The sequence below is a fragment of the Megalops cyprinoides genome, chromosome 12, assembly GCF_013368585.1.
Source record: "Megalops cyprinoides isolate fMegCyp1 chromosome 12, fMegCyp1.pri, whole genome shotgun sequence".
In the NCBI taxonomy this organism is placed as follows: Eukaryota; Metazoa; Chordata; class Actinopteri; order Elopiformes; family Megalopidae; genus Megalops; species Megalops cyprinoides.
Window position 1 is genome coordinate 8316454 of NC_050594.1, and position 16447 is coordinate 8332900.

A 16447-nucleotide genomic window follows, 5' to 3' on the forward strand; every position below is an offset into this window, starting at 1 on the left:
GTCTTCTTACTGTAATCTATCTCAAGCATATTTAAGAATATTTAACATTAAATCTTGCAATAAACACTTTTCGTGAAAATTTTATCTATTCAGAGGCGCCAACCTGAAAAGGATTATGTTGGCAGTGAACACCTTTTGCAAAACAGCTATGCCTGTTCTTGGGCATGTCCAACAACCCCTTGCTGGTAGAAAGAAAGCACATGTAGATCATTGAATACAGTCTTGTGATATTTTGCGTTGTTTTCAAGCAAATACTATCACAGAAAGCAGGTGTAATTCCACAGGACCTTACCAAACCGTTAGGTGGAGAATCGCTGAGCAGCTGCACTCTGAGGGTACCAGAGGGTCATAGGTTTGTACACAAATCTGTTGTAACGTTATGCCAAGCATTTCACCCCAGTTACTCCTGCCATACAAATGGATTTCACACCAAGTAGGGCTCTGAATCACCAGCATCACAAGTCGCCAGTAAGTCTAGAAAGTGAATCATCAAATTTAAAAGCCCTCACTTATCAGGCTAGTCATAGAGCAGGCTGCTTGCTTCTTTTCCCATTAGACAAAACCACTGCCTCGTATATGAAAGACTTGACATATGAATCCTGTTAAACATCCAGCTGGGCGAACACTCAGGAAAATCTATCCTCCCTCTTTATCGACGGCGATCGCTTCAGTGAGTGCACTTGTTGTTGTATCAAGTGCCGCAAAGAGAGGTCTGCACTCAAATTAACAGTGAACACATTCCACCACTTGCCATTTGTTGACGGAGGGTTTAAATCTGCAAATAAGTGTGCTGGCATTGAAGTGTGAATCAGTATTCCACCCCATTTACCTTAACGGCCTCACCTCCCAACAAAAAAACAAAAACCCATCAACCAGAGTATGCTTTTTCAGATGTTGTACTTTGAAATAAGAAATAAGTCAAATCTCTATATATATCTATTGTTCTCTAAATATAAATCTCTAAATATATCTGTTGTTCACAGCAATCTTGTGTTAAGCAGTGGTTGGTCACAGTTGAAAACCTACTTATAAAATTCAGACAAGGGTCCTGTCTGTGAAGTGTGCACATTTAATTTTCATGCATCAGATATGTGTGAATTAATGAATATTCCATTGTGATTCTTCAGAATAAAAGCTCAAAGTGAACTCCAACAAAGTAACAGCATCTTGTATTTATTGTATTCTAACATACTTTCAGACCCTTGCCTACGATGTCAAACCATCCAGCAATTTACTGCAGTTGAAGAGCAGGCTTGTCCATTCTGTGGATAATGTACATACCTGAGACTGGGGTGGTACCATTCGCACCTCATGAGGCCAGACCAGCTTTAGCCAGATGTAACACTTAAGGCATGATACATTACTGAATATCAAAATGGCAGACAACAGTGCTGATGTACACTGTCTCTGTATAAACGCAAGTGTCCTTTGCTCCTCAGCTGATCAGTAGCACACATCACAGCTGTCAATGTACACCTAACTGGGGCTCGAAATTAAATGTAACGACCTCTGACAGATAGGGAGAATTTGAAAACAGACCCCATGGAAAGTGCATAGTAGGACATACCAATCACACACCAAGTCAACAGCTCCCACAAGGCTGATTGACAAATACACAGTATGTCCAATCAGACACTTTCCCTGGGTTTGTTTTCTTATAAATACAGTACTTTCCAGTTGCCTTTCATGTCAGTGGCTGTATAATGTGTCAATGCATACTTTATGTTCAGCATATCTGACGGCACAGCCCAATTAACATTTTGCAGTCATCATCTCTGAGAGGCATGGTGCCATTCCTTCTGTTAGTCCTGTTTTTTCCTTTAATTGAGTCATCTCAGAGTTGACATATTTGTGTCACCCAGCATGCAAATAATAGCTGTCTGACTGTTTATGAACATGTCTGAAGAAGAAAAAGAAGGAGTTTTGCGAAGATTCTGGCAATCTGAGTCAAGTGTGAGACATAAAGGGGAAAAAAAAGGTGCAACCTACATATACAGATGGGAAAATAAGACATAAAAGATGCTGTGGCACTGTCAACAGGCAGCCAAAGCACAGTAAGACAGGCTTGTATGGTTGATTATCATGGATCATATCTGGTTATAGTTGACTAAGAAAATGCTAGGAAGTTGGGACTCTCTGTGTGTGGTGTGTATTAGAAGCTGTAGCTGTCGTTCTGTGGCACAAATGAGTCGAGAGACAAAGACGAAGAAGGAGAGCAGGGCACCGTGAACCGTGGTGTCGCCACCTAAGATAAAGAGGCAGGTCTGAAACTGCAAAAAAGCCACCAAGGCGATTCCTGTTGATTTCAGAGCCGTGTAAAGGGACAATGAGTCACCCAGAACCACAGCATGTGACACAGGAAGTGGGCGCTACGCCTCAACACCTGCCCCCCCAGCCCCCCCCCGCCCCACCACCACCTGTAAGTGTGTCACATGACACAAACCCAACCCCCCCCCCCCCCCAAACACACACTAGAACTCCTGCTGCCACCTCTATATAAAATTCTTACTTTCGTTTAGCCACTCCACCCATGATCGATCTCCCCCTTCCTTTTTCCCTAATTTTATTGTGCCCGTTTCGTCCAAATGGACGAGGAAAATGGAGGACCACGGTGAAATCAACGGTGCAAATCCCACAGTAAGGGTTACGAAGACTTCTGAAATGCACAATAATAATAAAACGACACAGTCAAGAAAAACAGGAAGCAGAGCGAGGTGGCAAACGATGCAGATGTAGGAGAGAACAGCCGACCACACACTATCAACAAGCGCAATGTGGGAGCAATGTTGCACCTTGAATTTAGCATCAACCACGTTCAGCACCACTGAACAAATCACTGGCCAAAAAACTGAACTGAATTTTTCCAGCATTAATGCCTACGTCACCCAGTGTTCAGTCACATATTGTACACGCTGACACAGACTACAGAGGGGGCGATCTTTTTAAAAATGAAGTGAAGTGAAGCTCCACGATGAACTGAAAACAAGCTCATCGATGCTGAGATATGACAAAGGGTGTATCTATCAATAAATCAGTTCAGTCTAAAAGAAATGACTTTCAAAGGTAGTGGAAAAGATGTAGATAATTTAAGGTTAAATGAGAAAAAATCAACCAAGAATCTATGAGGTCCAGCTGAACAGGTCAATGTTTATTTCTAAAATGGCCACTAGAAAGGGTAAAAGAATAAAAAAGCCCAGTGGCATTTTATATACTTATTACAGTGTTTCCCAGCAGAGAGATTCCTTTTTCAAGAATACATGATTTGATCTGAATTTTTAACTTGTAAGGATTGGTCGATCTTTAGTAAACAAAATCTGACGTGATGCTTACTTTAGAGCAACAGTCTCGTTAGTATCCATTTCATCTGAATAAGCCTTTATCAGTGTAGTGTAGTGACGTTACTTTATTCCAGGAAGACACCCCATATGGTCTACATTTTCAATAAGAAGAAACAGGATGTGGAAGAGGAGGTGCGTAACCGTTTACCAAGTAATCTTGTGTCATCATAACATTCCGGACACATCCAGGTACCTCAATGCTTGTAGCATAGTAAGTGTAGCATTCAAAAGTTGAAAATACGAGTCACCCTGGATACTGTAAAAATGTAGGGCCCACCAAAAGTCCAAGAGCATATTTCACTTTTATTTATTCTGAAGAAATGTTGGACCATGCTACATAGAACTTAACTTACTCAGGGCACAATTCACTTCAGAACTATGCTTGTCTCTTTTTTTTATTATTATGATACGTTATCCAAGACTGTTAAAGCCAATCTCAAAAGTCATCAAATGCATACTGTACAACACGGAGGAGATTCTCGCCAAAGATTATTAAAGGAAACTGTTGTTCATAAGGCGAGCTGGTGGCTGCTCTCACACACATCAAGATTGATGTCTGCTACAAGTCGTTCTGATGCGTACTGGGGAAATAAACCAGCCTACGAGAAGAAATGACCTTGGCCACCGCCTGCACTATCTCCGGAACGCTGGCCGAAATCATGGGAGTTCAGCGTGTGCGCTGCCGAGCGGTGCTGGCAGACGGACAACAAAAACTCCGCCTCGGGTTCATTCCAGTTCCATGGCTTCCTCTCGGTTCAAAACAATGATCTCACTCCTTACTGCTCCCTCTACCAGGAATCTGCCGACTGGTTTAAATAACATCCACTTTTGTGGGCTTGAGTGAGCGCCGCTCCACTTCCCCGTTTAATTTAAACATTCCGCGAAAAAAAAAGAGAGAGAGGGGGGAGGGGGATAGGCATTTGGCAGGAAACGACAGAAGTGAAAGAGACCTGAGATTCCAAATATTCAGGCAGCTTCAATGCTGCTGTTTGCAATTACAGCTGCGGAGTCATGGGCTCCATTCCTGTAGCTGAGCAAGTCAGAGTGCAAGAAGAAAACATCTCCTTTTTCTGAAAAAAAAAAAAAAGCTGTCATCTGTACATGAATGAGGCATTTGATGGCGACACTGGCTTTTAAAATTCAGCCTTCCAGTTCCTTTCCTTCACACAGCGACATAGCCTAGTTACTACATTATGAAACATGGAGACACAAATTATGTAACTAGGCTGCGATCATCTGATTATTGCACGGGGTATTTATTTAAGGAATTACACTTTCAGATTTTTTTTACTCATAAAATCCAAACTATAAAATGTTAATTGATAGTACATCATTTTGGCCATTCATCTTTATTTTTCACACACCATTAGTTGTGCTCTCAAGAGTAGGCTAAGTTCACAAAGCCATTGTTTTTCAGTGTCAAGTTATGGATGTTTTTTTTCCCCCCTAAAGTCAAGAGGCAGTTGAAAAAGAAAAAAAACAGCTTAACCCAATTATTGAAAAAACAGGTGTCTCAGATTTTCCAAAGCTGACTTCAATCACGTACATAAAACAACTGTGGTTTATACTCGGTGTGTGTCAAGTTGATCGCCTCTGTTCTTGCATTGCAAGGGGACTCACTTTGAGATCTGAGAGGTGTGGCAGAAGCATGTCTACTAAGGGGTTCAGACTGCCATCTTCAATGTAACCATGATGCAACAATATACACAACTGACTTGCTGAGTTAAAGAACATGGGGTGACGTCATCTTCTGCAGTGGAAGTTCACCATTAATTCACTATTCATTTAACATGTACAATGTCACTTGAAATAGCCTTAGCTGACAGATGAAAATACATGACATCAAGTGGGTTAGTGAAATTAAGTAAGTGGAACAAACAGGTGATTTTTCTCATCAGAGTGATTCGTTTGAGCAATCAGAGCTGACTGACCTCAGAAAAGCCATATGCATAGCCATACACACCTAAACTGACTTTCCTCAGAGTGTATTTTCCCATGGAATTAGCCTAGATGGTCTATAACAAGATTAAACCCTGTTACATGTTTTTCTTGGAATGAAAGCTTTATTTTCTGAATGTCTGATTTGTACTAGCTGCCACATACCAGCACTGAAGGAGGGACAAACAGCGTTTATCGACGTGGACATGGGTACATGGCTCTCTACATCTTGCTAACTCACAGGCAGACACACCACTGACCTCAGACCAGTCAGACAAGCTTTGAGGCAGAACACTGGATACCCAACATGTGAGTGGAGGGAGGCGAGAAATTCGGTCAGTGAGCAAGTTTGAATGAGTGATTGAGTAAGCAAATGACTAAGTGAGCCCATTAATGTGCGAGGTTTGAGTGCTTAAGTGGCGGAGCAAGTGAGTGAGTGATCACTCTCGCTCACCCCCTGCTTTAGTCTGGTGAAAAAACACTTATGGGGGAATACATCCATCAGCTTTCATTTAGACTTTCTGAACATTCTGCAGGGTTCTTGTGTGCATGAAACAAACAATGATAATCTACGTCAGGGCTACATTTTGGACACAGACTCAGGGAGTCAATGGAATCAGTCCCTCTCAAAGAAAATAAGACAAAACCCAACACTGAGCCTGCTTGGCTCTAGCTATACTGTGAGCTAACCTAGTTCAAGGTATACTGAAAAGGACTAGGAAGGAATAGCTATGAAGTGAAAGGCTTCTGTTTTTCTGACACTGTGATGGAGGTGGAATGACTACTCATGTATGTAGTAGAGAACCAGTGGGGTCTCTCTGGTCAGTGGTCATGTAAAAGACATTTTTGAGCAAAATACAAAATTACTGTTATTGCACAGTTATAATACAGATTCATATCTTTGTTTTACAGTTCTTCAAACAGTTCTTACAATTTAAGAAATACAATTTTGAGATTTCCCCCCACACTCAAAGAGGTGAGATTCCTTTCATTTTTATATGATTGGTTTGCAAAAAATAAAAAATAAATAAATTTAGATTCAAAATGTTATGTATTTTTCACATTTTCAGTTTCTAAAATTTGTGACGTTACAAGATGTTTAGCCAGTGCTGGTTAGGAATGATTCAGAAATACGTCCGTTTTCCAATCAAGGTGTTTTTTTCCAGTATATACTTTGCTCAAGTGCATTTTTTTGTTCTGATTTTTCACACTTTCACTCCACCCACTATTTTCTCTAAGACTCCTGTTTTCCATTGCCAACATTTTCCCTGTTCTGCATTGTTCCCATGGCAACCAGCCTTTTGGAGGCCATTTTGGCATGTATAGTCGTATGATTGGGTTTTCAACCACAAAGATCATGCAACTCTGCGGAGTGTAGTACACTGAAGTAAACACCATCTTTAAATAACTGTAAATTCAAGAGACATAAGTTCTCTTTTTTCATGAATTGTATCCTGTGTCTGGAAAGCAAGAAATGGCAAAAACACGTGCATTCTGGGTAAGTTTAAAATACTGAATCCTGTGTACTCTGCACCCCTTGTTATCTCATGGCACAAACTATGTTTCCTGTGCCTCAGGTAATCCACCTGCTACAGACAATACAAAATGCTGTGCTTCATACAAATTACTTAATGTTTCAATTTTTTGTCACATTTTCCTCAAGAGTACAACAGCCGAGTCCCATCAACAATTCAAACCTGCAGCTCTCTGGCCATAGTCCCCATGTCCTGTAGCTATTATTCAACACTGCTCCTCACTGCTCTTGTTTTACACCAGGTTCAGTGCTGAAATTATGCTCATACCTGCTCTTTAGTGCCCCTGAAGCCCCAACCCCCACTGCATCTCATTTTGTACTGTCGGACCATGAAATGTCATTCTTGTCATCCCAACGCTCAGCACGCTGCTTTCTCTTATCACCATGGTTGCATGTCACCTGTGCAAGAGGGCCGAGCCTCACTAAAGCGCAATTCATAAATTTTCTGGGTTCACTATACCAAGGCCAAGTCAGCTGACCAAAATTCAGTAGCTGTTCTCAAATTAAAAAAAAAACATGTATGCAAGACAACAGTGAGGAATCAGAACGTGTCAGGTGGTATTATGCAATTAATTAGCTAATTTTAATTTTTGGGACTATTTTCATTTGGCTTTTATGGGGAAAGCCATGGGAATTCTCCAGAAACATTACTGCCCAAGTCTTGTCTCACCCGGATTAAGGGTTACAGTACTCCACTGCTACTACAAGGGGCACTTGAGATTGAGCATAATGTCGTGGACTCATTGGCATTCTGCTGGCCTGTCAGTGCTGTTTTCAGAGGGCCCTGGTGGAGACCTGTCATTGGGCCAGGAGGTCTTTTAGAGAGGGGAACACCGTGTCCAAATGCCAGCTGCACCCTGTTTAACACGGTCTTTCAGCTATGTGTACTGGGAAGGGGGGGGTGCCGTAAAGATATCCAATGGCATGCTGCCACCTCACAATGCTCCCCATTTCGTTCCTTCCCTTAATTCATCAGGATGAAATTAATGGAGGGGTCCCATCATGGTGAGGTTTGCAGGAACAACTGACAAACATTTAAAACAGACGAAAAAGAAGAGGAAGTGGTGGACCCAACTAAGGAAAATATGGTGTAGTAAAGCATAATGCAAACATATATATATTCACAGAGTGTAATGGGATTAATTTGAGATTAACTTGAGGGACTTTGCATTTATTATTTTAACTTCAACTTCAACTACTACTATTCAAAAGGGAACCACTGCGTAATTTAAAAATTATTTTCTTCTTAACTCTATTCTTCTCATGCAGACACAGATGTCTGTCACATGTCTATCCTGAAATAAACTAAAATGCCATACAGAGCTGGGCTCAATTCAATAAATTAACTGAATTTCAACTCATCAGTTGGGAAATCCACATAGAAATGCTGAGTGATTTTTAATTCATGAATTAAGTTTCAGTTCATTCCCTAAAATGCATGAATGGAATGGAGGAGCAGCTTGTCAGCACCAGTTCATCCCAACAAACACGAAGACGTGTTAAGTTTCCACAAGTCATCTTAACATACAATACACAGACATTAGGTAATGTTTTGCTTAGCAGACTCTTGTCCAGAGCAGATTGCATAACTTATCATTTTTATGTTATCCTTTTATTACAGCTGGAAGTAAAAGACCATTCAGCCTCCTAACATAGCGGAGGGCTTTGATATATCTGTGCACGGCCATAAACACCGCTGATATCTCCCACTTCATTTGAGGAACCGGGTAGGAGCTTGGCGTTGAACCTTTTACAACATTAAAAAGAAATGAAGCTCCTTGTAATGAGTTACTAATGATCGTTATCTCCCCGCGCAGGCTCCTGGTAATAAGCTGATGGGTTTCGTAAGACCCCTGTGCATTCAGAGCTGGACACGGCAGCTCTGCATTCATCGGGACTACCAGAGTTTCGTGGCCCAGCCTGTGGCTGGTAAAGGACACACACATGTTGTGATGTATTTGTCAGTCATCTTGTGACGACACAAAAATTGTGGCTGTGACCACATCAGGGGGAACCTGAAATCTACCCACTGGACACAACACCAAGAGCACACCCCAGTTCTTTACAGTTTGTGCATGTTCTGAAAACTGGAGAGGGAACTTGAATACCTGCAATAGCCCCACCCGATTTTACAACAGAGGCGATAACACAGGTGCAATGTTGCCGCGGTAATTTAGGCAATTCAGCCAATCCCAGAGAAAACGAGGAGGGCCGAGGTCTCCAGTCAGGATCTTGTCTCTGCTGCAGTGCATGCCTCACACTTGCTGAAGTGGAGTCAGGCATGCCTTTGTGCTGACGTGGTAGAACGATGAGAACATGTTTTGATACTCCAGTTTGGTGTGTCAACTTTCACAGGCAGGGCCATTTCCAGTGAAAAAGACTTCTGCAAATAATCAATTAAACCACCAGAAAAAAAACAGTCATCCTGCCTCTTCCGTCATTTTTCACATAAAGAGGTCTGTCACAGCCGGAATAAGAAAACCTGCTAAAAAAGAAAAGGTGATGAGATTTCATTTAATACCCTTTTATCACTTACATGATGGCATGGATCATATTTTTGCTCTGGGCAATCCTATTCAATTGCCGGAAGAATCTCATTTGAAGGGAAACAGTAACTAATATGCCACCAAATTGCCTGATGCTTTTACCTAAGGTTACCTGAAAGGTGTGCTCTTTCTACCCAAACACTGTCGAGGACAAGACAGGTAATGCGAGTTTGATGAAGTCAACATTTCTCAATCATTTGACACAAGTCTTGACAAATACCAGTGAGGATATTGTAGCAGATGTGTGATTAATGCCATTTCAAAATCCCATGAAGCAGCAAGCCTCTTTATACATACTTAAAAGGTGTTAGGACTGTCCTACAACTAATTAACAGTACTTTCCCCTCATCACCAATTCCTTTTGGGTTGCATACATTTTTTTCATACAGTATGGTTATACTGGGGCATGTTTATTTATTATTATTATATACTATTATATACTCAGAGATAAAAGTTGATTTAACTTCTAAATAATTCTTGTGTTAAATATACAAACAAAGTTTAATCTGACTGCATCCATGAGCTATCTCCCTTATACAACATATATGTCAAAGTCAATGTCTAACCACTTATTGTTTATTTAATGTTCAGTACAATGTGTAGCCCAACCCGGCAGGACACATTATAATTTGACATTGATTGTCTGCTGTTCTCAGTGGAGGAAAGAAATCAAACGCAAGGGAACTGCAGTGATTCCAACTTCTTAGTATAAACAAAAACAAAAGATGCGTTGTTGCTTAATTTTTAACAATCCCGTGGGCTGCCATTTCTTTGTTTGCAACAGGATTTTGCACTGAAGCAATCTGCCCCTTTGAAGCAACCTACAGTTGTTCACCACTTATGCCACCAAGTCCAAAAGACACAAGAATAATTGAAGTTGACTTCATAGTAACAGTCCTTATGTGACCACAACCTTAGCAGCCTTTCAACATTCAACATCAGAAATTGTATGCAACCCTATCTGTGCTCGGAGTGTGTATATCTGGTCTGATGTGAAGCCCAAACAAATCAGACACCTTCCCACGGCAAAGGAATTTAACAGGAAAATCAATTCAATGCTTAGTGAAAGATGCTTAGTGAAAGTTAGAACATCATGGTGATTACAAGTCCAGTTTGCTCGCCACTGGGCCATGTGGCCAATGTGCACAACAGCAGAACTAAGAACAAGGCTGACCTCCCATTACTCCTCCCATTAGTCATTTTGCCTTCTAGTGGTACAATAAAAGTACTCCTGATACCTAGGGGAAGCCACTCAGAGCGAAGGAGGAACACTACCTTTTTCTGGGGGGGCCTCTGAGGTCTCTGTCAAAGGAAAATAATGAACTATAACCCACTGTCATATCTTGCACCGTATCTGTATATCACGCATCTTCATCTGTATGTTGATCCTGTGCATGTGAAGCACTCAGTGGCAAATGTTCCCAATATCAAATTAAACTTGACAGATGTATCGCCGTTTCTATGGCTACTAAATCACCACAGAATGTATCATTTAGCTATTGGAGGCATTCTGGATGTCTTGCTTCATGCATCCATATTTCTTGATATATATAATTTCTTGTATAACTTGTTGTAACAGTATGACAAAGAAACAGTAGATCTCGATTCAACAAGGAATTTGCATGAGTCAGGCATTTGCCACGCCTTTAAAAAGACCAATGACTGAAAGCCATGCGCTCGACAGTGCGATTTCTGACGCCTGACAGTTACTGCCTAGCGCTGTGTGTCCTAGCAAATCATAAACAGACCGAGTGTGAAAGGGTGAGCTGAGTTAATGATATAGCAGGGAGTGATATCTTGTTCAAGTCACGTACCGCAATACACAGCTTATTTATATTGACATGACTGCCATAAAATGCTCCATACCATGACTAAAACCTCTTCAAATACGTCATACTTGGGTTACACAGCAAACACATACTGGATATTTGATAAATATAAACGTTCTTGAACAAAAACCTTGCAAATTACATCAAAAGACTATGCTAGAAGTGACATTCAGAAAGCGAGAAGCCAGAATAAAACAGAAAATTTATGAGAGCAACACACCTTTACACCTAAATTGTGCCAAAGCACTTGCACTAACAAAGTATATGCCACACATTCATGCACTTTCAAAAGTTACTAAAATGCATTGTGTAAAAGGCTGAAATTGTGCATAGCTCCGAACAATGATTATCAGGCTGTATGGGAGATCGTCTCTTCAACCCACTGACCTGCCTGCTGGTCAATAAATTATCTCACCAGTGAAGCTGGGTGGTTGACCGCAGGAAACCATTGTCACAACTTGCATCAAGCACTGTGGTGCTCTTGTATGACTCTTAGCCATTTGCTCACTCTTCAGTTCACAAAAAAAAAAAAAATGTAGTTTGTAATTGTGGGGGTGGTGGTAGTTGAATTATGTGTAATGATGAGCTTCCCTTGCCACGCAGTGAAGAAACACAAACCCAAATACGCGATTATTCGGATCCTACTTTGTCCTCGTTTTCTTTTCTTTCAATCAGGCTAAGAGCATTCGGTGACTTATTTTTAGAAGCATGTCACTATAATTTAAAAATAGCCGCGTATGCTGAAGAAGGGGCATGCTTTCAACTCTTGTGACAGCTAAATCGACTCCCTGATGTCGCCATCGCTGCTGTGAACAATGACCGAAAATTAAGGCACGTCATTTACGTTCCTTGACAGAATCCTACTGTGTGTGTGTTCCTAAATCTAACGTAGCAGAGAGCTACATTATCAGGAAGAGACAAAGAAACTGTTTCATAGCATCTGTGTCGGTTTTGAGTAAAAATCTCTTAAGCGTGCGGTCGGCTATAGGCTCCCTCTTTGCATATGCATTTCAAACTAGCACCGTTTCGTTACAGTTTGGCTTTCGGCTTCGGTAAGCAGTCGCTGTACTGTTCGTGTGTGGTCTCTTAATCGCATTAGTGTATCGAAACAAGGCAACGAACCTTTAAAAGGTTCCCATTAAATGTGAACACATCGCTTCCTAGGCGCGCTTAATGCGTGCACTTTGCAATTTTACGAGTTCACGAAAATGTGTGTGTGTGTGTGTGTCAGTTGATGCTGCACAAACAGACGCCATCAAGCTTTCTGGACGAAGCTGCAGACTCATTCATAACCGCCTGAATCACTCCTGCCATTCACACGTATCGAGAATGGCTGCAGAATTCTGGACAAGAACATACTGATGCTGGCAACGTTTTCACGGCGCAGCGATACAAAGAGGTTATGGAGAGGAATACAAAGCCACCACATTTCCTGACGATCATATTATTTTTTTGTCTCCTTAACTGGCAGAATATATGCTTATGTAAATTATTATGAATTATAAACAGTTAATGAAAACTCTCAGGCATCTGTTTTCATTTTCCGATAAAGACCACATTCCATTAGTTTCAATTTTAAAAATAAAACAAAAAACAAAAACCTCTAGCCTATTTAAAACCGACATGTACGGGGTACCGCGGTATATATCAGCTGCTTTTCCAAATAAGGATAATGATGCGAAGCAAATGTTTTGCGAAACGAATATAGGGATGTATTACATTTGGGATGTAATATAACGATTAACCATACTATTTGCATGTGGAGCTATGTGCAGTACCAAGCACAACGAATCTTCAACGTCTGTCGGCATTTCGCGTGATAAAATTAATGCGATATATACATTTTTTTGCGCTGACAACTTACAAGAAAGGCTTTGATCGTACACAACGGGTACGTATAGAACAATGGTGGCTAACACACAAATCCATCTCTGATTTTTAACGTGCTTATGTTTTAACGTTATATATAAAACACAAAGAAGGCTTCGATGTTCATTCACGTAATTAATGTGGGGATAATATTTAATATCGTTCCCTTTTTCCTAAAAAAAGCCGTGCGGGCGCATACGAGGGCGGGAATGCGACCTGGGGGGTCTTTGCCCTAGCCATGGCCGAGTGATCGGTCAAGGCCGACGCAACTGACAGCTTCTTTTCCCTCAACGAAAACAAGACCTCCCCCCGAGACTGGTCTGCTCTGCATCCAACAACATGCAAAACACACAACCCCAGCGCCCGGCCACAGACTGGCCGCGCGACAGGATGTGCAATCCCAACATTTAAAGAGTCACACCAAGTGTATCCACACTTAACGCGAATAAAGCCAACTCTGCACAGCAAAATACAAAAAGGCACGCTGCCCGGGGACACAAATGCCCGGCACATGCATGCATTCGCGACGCCTTTTGTAATTTTAGAAAGCGAATCTGTAGAATTTAGAGACTTACAAAGCCCACCCAAAGCACCATCTAGTTTTTAACGGCATAGCTAAGCCGTCATGCGTCTGGCTGTTTTGCTACCACTGCTATTTAAGACCAGGAAAGTCGAGAAGGGCAGCGTTAACGCTATTCAATAAACCCGTTAATATATTCGTGCCACTCGCTTACCTTTTAACTTTCGCTTTTCCCTTGCAATCCAGCTTTTTCTCCGCGTTCACCAAATTAGATTTTTTTCACATGGCGTGCGACTTCCAGAGTTCCTTAAAACCTCCATGCCGCTGGAATATTGTATTTCGACACACTATTCTGATGTTAATTTGTGTAAAAATGTAAAGTGGTTATTATTGTTGTTGTTGTTATTGTTCTGTATGCGTGTCGGTCCAGTGCCGCATGCTGCTGGTGTCCGCTGTTTGCTACTCTAGTCTAATGGAACGCCTACTCTCAATCGCTACATTGTTGACATTCGAGCACTGACGTCATTCTATCCCTCATTCACAACAATACGCGGTGCAGATTGCGTTGGCGCCCTGCGCGGCGAGGCACCTACTCCAAAATATATACGCATCTGGAGTTGGTGAATTGCCGTAACGAGTGCGCGCAGCGCGTAACCACCCGTCTTTACAGCAGCCTCGCGGGAGAAGAGAATACTCTATGAGCAGAAGTGCCCGCGCCATGAGTAATGAGGTGTGCTCTCTCAGCTTTTTTTCGCGAGGATCAATTCTGCGCAGAACTGGCGCAAAATCAGTGCTTGCTGCGTCCGCATCTTCAAACCGGCATGAGCGAACGGTTTCCGTAATCGAAGTCATAGAACTGTCAAAGCTTAGTTTGTTACACAGCTGAATAAACAATAAGACCTTTGGGATGTGCATCGGGTCACTATCCCATCTATGAAAAAAAGATAAATAAACAGAAAAATATAACTATGTCTATGATTGCTGAGTCGTTCTTTGTATGTACAGGAAAAATAATTACACATCATTCTGAACGAAAATAACCCTACTTTCAAGGCACAGTTAATGTATGAATTTTTTTACACGGATTACTCATAAAATGTACAAATAAAATAAGAAAAAAACATAGTTCTCTCTTATCATAGCCAGTTTTTGGTGACAGTCAAGTGTCTGCAATTTATTAGATCTTGATTCATACGGTTACGAGGTTCACATGGACTTAGCCCGATGAACTTGGCTGTCCCAGCAGATTCATGAATTCACACAACCCTGCCCTGCACCCCCAACCCCCCGCCCCCACCCCACAAGGACGTGACAGGACAAGTCATCCTTAGCGAGTGCAGATGTATGAACATATGAACTGACATTGGCACTCACATAACTGACAGGGATGATATGTTTAAGTGCCAGTTTTAAGCGCATTCACCACAGTTTATTCATAGTCTTTTATTCATTTCATGTGCGTGTATATGTCACATATATATGGATATATGCACACGCATACAAGCACATACACACAAAACACCTTGTTTGCTTTGTTTGCAGATGATTTGATCAATTTGAATTCAGTGTGACCTACAACCTCTAGAGGGCAGTAGAGGCTCTCCGAAGGTGTCCTAAAACGCAACGATTGCTTTTAAGTGCTTTATACAGTGGTAACAGGTGTTGACATTAAAGACAAAATCACAGCTGCTTCAAATAGTTACTCAAAGTGAGGGACAGATTGTATCAGTGTAACAGATTGTTAGACTGAATACGGACTTCAGCTGCAACTTAGAAGCAGATAAAGACAATGCACAGTCATGATGCATGACAGACAGTCAGTTTGGAATTTGCCTCTAAGAGCTATCTTGTGGCTTCAAAAATATCATGATCTAAATGATGGAAACAGATTAACAGTGCTAGTCAATGAAGGGTCACCCATGGTTCACCTTTTGAAAAGGGTGTAGTAAAATTTCCTCACTACAGGATATTTGTATCTTGAAAAAATGAATATACAGTTAAACTGTGCCCGATGACTATATCAGCTGTTGCGTGATTTTATAACAAATTCATAGCTAACATCCAACAACCGCATTAATATATACATCAAACTTTAAAATTCCCAGAGGTTTATGAATATCAAAGAGACAGACATTGCAATAGCTGAAAATGCTATGTAAATCCATCTTGCCATGAGCAAGGGGGGGGGTGACCATGTAACTAAGTTCTATTCTGATCACACCCACATGCCATTGTTACAAAAGATCATTAGCCAGGCGATGTTAAATTTCTAATGTAGAACTTGACCCTGAGGGAGCTTGCATGCAGTTGTAAATTATCTGAATGCTGCAGACTTCTTTTAGAATCCTGTTTGATTCCTGATAATCCCTGTAACCTTCATTCTCAATGTCGCCTTTTAAGAGGAGCATCTCTGCTGTTCCGCTGAGCTAAGTTATGGAAGTGATATCAAAGCGCTTTCAGCTCCAGGCACCAAGGCATTTGTCTGTGGTGTATGAGGCCCTGTAAAAGGTGATGGGAACTATTATGTCTTCCCTGTTGCATTCTTAAAATACTCCTGCCCTTTATCCAGAATATCTTTGCGCAGATTTTGGAATAGTTGGGTTTGCTTGAGGAATGTGTCAGGTGTATCTCTGAGAAATTAACATGGAATATGATTACACTGATAGGTAGTGTAAGATGTTCTGTTGTGTTTGGTCTTACCATAGTTTACTGACAACAAACAGCCTCTTTTTTCCCCACCCAGAAAAAGATGATGAATGAATATTTTCAATGAATATTTTCTTAAAATATGACAGCGTAAGGTAGACATAGTTCTCTCTTGAATAAAAAAACTGTATGACACCAAAAATGATAATATAAGTCTGGATACTTTA

At 41.2% G+C, this 16447-nt stretch overlaps 1 protein-coding gene across 1 annotated transcript in view; it reads right to left on the bottom strand.

The window, feature by feature from the left end:
- Positions 1-14047, bottom strand: part of bach2a (BTB and CNC homology 1, basic leucine zipper transcription factor 2a) — a 68355-nt gene extending 54308 nt beyond the window's left edge. The window contains exon 1 of the mRNA XM_036542616.1: positions 13789-14047. The gene's annotated coding sequence lies outside the window, so the exon portion shown is untranslated. The remainder of the gene's footprint in view (positions 1-13788) is intronic.
- Between the last annotated feature and the right edge of the window lie 2400 nt (positions 14048-16447).